The 4,784-nt window shown below is 46.8% G+C and overlaps 1 non-coding gene across 1 annotated transcript; it reads right to left on the bottom strand.

Annotated features, from left to right (window-relative positions):
- Window positions 1–532: 532 nt before the first annotated feature.
- On the bottom strand, window positions 533–603 carry TRNAG-CCC (transfer RNA glycine (anticodon CCC)). The gene has a single exon. It is a non-coding gene; the product is annotated as a tRNA-Gly (tRNA).
- Between the last annotated feature and the right edge of the window lie 4,181 nt (window positions 604–4,784).

The raw sequence follows: 4,784 nt of genomic DNA, 5'->3' as shown, positions 1-4,784 counted from the left end.
TGACATTATTGTATGACAAAGACAAAGTTGGGGGTCATATAGTTAGCGAAAATTGGCATAAACATCAATTCATCAGAAAAATATCCGATAGGGCTCTCCACGCTAAAATACCGTGAACATTGTTGACGTCACATCCTTACCCAGTTGAGCTTACGCAAGAACCGATGTGAGTACCACTCCCATTCCCCCCGAGTCTCGCATTCATAGGGCCGCGCTAATTTCTTTTCTCGAGGGTACAATTTAGAAAACACCAGCACCGCTAATCATGCTTATGACGTTCATTTGCGCGCCAGGACTCCCCACATCTGCTTGATGTTCGAAAGGAAGCTAATAGTTTTGTACTGCAGCCCTGCTACAATGCAGGAGGCGCAGTGTTTTGAACCAACCATACGATCGGCAAAACACCTCGCCTTCATCGTCAATCTCTACACTTTAACGGCTTAATCCCTGGTAGAAAGCGAAGTAACCTAACGCCTCCGCAACTGCGCTCCCCCGCCCTCCTCCTAAAGAATAAGGACATGAAAGAAAGTACTGCACCGCCCGGAAATCGAACCCGGGTCGCAAGAATGGGAATCTTGCATGATACCACTACACCAGCGGCGCGGTCGCAGAGCGGTGCGTCTCAGTGGCTACATGTAGCAACTACTTCTTTGTTTGCTCGTACACGAATAGATGTTGTTGTTGTTCTAAGTAATAAAAGAGCGTATTTCTTTCTGTGAGTATTCATCGTCCGTTTTGGCACGCAAACAAGAAAAACGTATTGTGCTTTATTAGACTAAATGTGCATCGCTGACGCGGGACGTATTACTTTGGCGAGATATTGCCGAATAGTTCGAATTACCCATAAGGCATACACATGTGTACACTATGAATGAAAATTGTTCATTAACAATAACAAGCGCCGACTACAGCCCGTACATTGAACACATATAGTTGGTGCCACCCTCTAGTGGCGTAAGATATTATCGATGCACCGATTCCATGCCCTCGGAGATTTGCCAGCTCAATATACTGTCACACTACTCATTCTCAATGTTGCACCGATAACCACTGCTACTAAACCTTATCGCGTTGATAAGCGAAATCGTTCCACGAGAACCCGACCACACGCATCGCTTCAATCTCTATAGCATGATGGAAATCAGGAAGCGGCCGAGCACGGTGTTTGATCTAAGGTCACGAGATCAAATTCCCGCCGCGGCGGCCACAGTTTGATGATGTAAAAATGCTATAGAGGTGCGTGTATACCTAAACTTAGGTACACAAGAAAAAACCACACGTGGTCGAAATTCCTGGAGCCCTCCGCTAAAACGTCTCTCACAATCATATCGTTGTTCTGGGACGTAAAAACTCGGATATTACCAGAAGTGGCCGCGCAGGAGATCAGAAGGACGCTCGCCTATATAGACCGTGACGTCAGTGAAACGAGCCAATTGGCGTCTCTCTATCTCTTTCTCCCTTTGTGTATGGTAAAATGGGTGGGGGAAAGGAGGCGCTAGTTGAAATGGTTTACATAATCAAAGCACTACCTTTAACGAACCACAATAATTGCCATACGCGTCGCTTTCGTCTGCTTTTTTCAAAAACTGTGTGGTCACTACACTTCCCTGTCAAGAACGCTATGCGAAACCGATTTTTGGAGTACAGCTGTCGTTTGTAGAAAAAAAAAACGCTATTATAAATGATAACTGGAGGTAGAAGAGAAACAAGACATGCAAACACTGTATACTTTAAGCTGCGCACTTGTACCTCTATCTTGATACGCAATTTATAATATACTAACGTACACCTACCTTTTAGGACTTTTTTATAACCACCTGATCTATCTGCTTGTGAGGGCGTGAGCCACGGTTCACTAAGCGAAATACAAGGACGACGAAGACACACGCGATCGTAGTCCGCAGAACTTGTGTTAAGTGCGTGAGTGAAGTGACTTCATTCGGAATCCGGCGATTGGGAGGCCGGTACCTGGGGCCACCTGGCTCTCAATGTTTGTTTCTTACAGCAAGATCACTTAAAGATTGCTGTCTGGTAATGTTGGTCACTCTGGAAGCGCTGCAGCTTTAACGGGAAGAGAGGAACGGGACGTGCGATATAAGGATGTTATACGTTACAGAATATAAAGTATCGTAAATTTGCTGCACCGGGGCCTATAGCACCACCAATCGAACGAAAGCTCCGGTTGTCTTTTCCGAACGACGCTCCCGCTGAAGGCATAGCCGTGCAGGACTGGCTGAAGGTGTTGAACGGGTAATCCAGGTGGTTTTCGCTCGTTGGAGTTATAGAAGCCAACTATAGTGCTAAAATTGTACGGTTAGCAAAGGTGCTGGATTATGGACATCTCTCAGCGCAGACCAACACCCGTCCCCACTGCAGAGAGACATGACTATCTCCCTCTCAAATGGTGACTGAGCGCAGACTTTAACCAAGCCAAGCTTTCTGCCTCTTTTTTCCATCCACAGTGAGAGCATGACGGAAAAGTGAACACCCGACAAGCTTACTCCGCGCTCTCCTAAATTTGTTTATTTGTGCTCAACATTATCTGAAGACAGCGATCGTTCACAATGGTGGTCTGACTGCCCTCTTTAAGAAAAGTCGTTTAGGTAAAGTGAGAGGATAGCACTTAAACTACCGGTAGCACACAACAGCCATGCACCAGGAGATGATGCACTGTTCATTAAACTTAGCGTCATAAAGCCATGGTTACCATTTTACTTGTCTAATGCTAAACATTGACAGTTGTGAGAAACGGACGTGGTCAGTATATTACGCCGCCATCCGGATTCTGTGGTCACCAAGGAGGCCTTGAACGTGCTTGTGTACAAAAGAGACTTTTACAATCCGTACGTAGTACGAAACCACGAGGAAATGCGAACGAATTGTTCAGAAAAAAAGCTCCTTCGTTGCCAAATAATTTGTCCTGCTCCGGGGATCAACCTCAACACCAATGCTTTTTCGCGGCGGTGGAGCTGCCAATAAAGATAACCCGTATCACCGGAAGCTGCGACGTGACCTGACCCCCTCTGGTCACGCGATCGAATCCCGGCCCACCCCATCAATGGAGGCGAAAATGCTAAAAGCTCGTGAGCTAAGAATAAGGTGCCGGTTAAAAAAAACAGATGGCCAAGTTTCTGGAGCTCTCCATTACGGTGTCTCTCATATCATAACATGGTTATGGGACGTGAAACTCCAACAATTAATGTGACTAATTGACTCATCAGAAGCCGCACGTGCAGAGACCAATGGGCAGTTGAACCTGCACATTCGGTACATATAGCTTAGTTGGAAGAGTGACCACCCCGGAAAGGTGTTGGTCACGGGTTCGATTCCCGGACCAGGACAAATTTTTCGGCCACTGAAAAGACTTTTCTCTGAGAAATCCGTACAGATTCTCCTGTAGCTTCACGCTAGAATAGCGTGTCACCACTTTCACGTTTCTCAACCCTTTCGCCACTTTGTGAGATTCTCAATACCGTTACTCTGCGGTAACGCACGCAGCAGCCGCGCCGATGGCGTGCGCGCCGTCACCAGACCGGCTGCCGCAGCAGCGTCCGAGCGGCGGCGAAGAGGTGCTGCTGCACGAGGTGGCGGCGCAGGTGTTGCTGGTGGCTCTGCGCCGGGCGCGGGCCAACGAGCTGTTCCGAACGCTGCCCGCGGGAGACCAGGCCGCCATACTGGACGAGGCGTGGCCACAGCTCTTCCTGCTGCAGGCCGCCCACTGGCCGCTCGACGTGCTGCTGCTCATGGGTCACGTGGCAGCGTCTGTTGCTCTCGGGGTACGTACACGATTAGGCGTCTATAGGTAATCGGGTAGTATAGCGTGGCAAGAACCCACGCACCTGTCCATGTGATTAAATACATGCTTACTAAACTTATGGTCAGTGCCGACTCATGGGTTTGGAAGATGCACCAGAACACCGGTGAACCCATTGCTTCTAACTCTATGGCTGAAACGTCTCCGCACAATGGGCAGTGCTTATTTGAATTATACGTTCTATTTAATCGCAGATTTTTAACTGCGGAGCTGCTTATGTCAGCTGTTGGTTGTAGTGCACGAACAGAAAACTACCAGCATCATGAATCGACACGCACTGTGTTCGTCCTCTTCCTCATCTTCTGCTTCCCTCACAGAGCACGTGCGCCGATTTGTCCAGCGTATGATTGGATAACTCTGATGGGTGAGAGAAAAAGTACAGAGAGTGAGAGAGAGAGAAGTCGAGAAATAGAGAGAAATTCCTGGCGACAAAAAGTTTATTGACAAGGCGGTATTCGAAACCGCATGCCCACGACCTGAAGGCGATATCATCGTGATCACTCAGCTATCCAGGCACACTAGCAGAACATAAACATAGCCTTGTATGAGGAGTAGCCGGCGCCACGCATTGGCACCAACCTCTCCTTACATACATTTAATAAAAAAAATAGCCTTGTATAGAGTAGCGTGCCAAAGTGGTGGGAAAGGGAACTGGATGTCAGGAGGAAGAAAATGAATTCGAGAGGGATTAAACCATATCGCATAGAAAGTAAAAGGGAAAGAGAAATTGATAGAAACGGAGAAAAGAAAAAGAGAAATATCAGAAAATTATATAAACACAAGAAGAAAGAGACAAAGAAAGGAACTAGAAAAAACAGAAGGGACAAACACACACACACACACAAACACACACACACACACACACATATATATATATATATATATATATATATATATATATATATAGGGGAAAGAAGTGTATACCTAAGGGCTCGTTTTTCCGTGTTTTTAACACAATAATAATGAGATA

Source organism: Rhipicephalus microplus, unplaced genomic scaffold (genome assembly GCF_043290135.1).
Source record: "Rhipicephalus microplus isolate Deutch F79 unplaced genomic scaffold, USDA_Rmic scaffold_67, whole genome shotgun sequence".
In the NCBI taxonomy this organism is placed as follows: Eukaryota; Metazoa; Arthropoda; class Arachnida; order Ixodida; family Ixodidae; genus Rhipicephalus; species Rhipicephalus microplus.
Note: the sequence above shows the minus strand (reverse complement) of the source record. Positions and strands in the feature narration are given on the sequence as shown.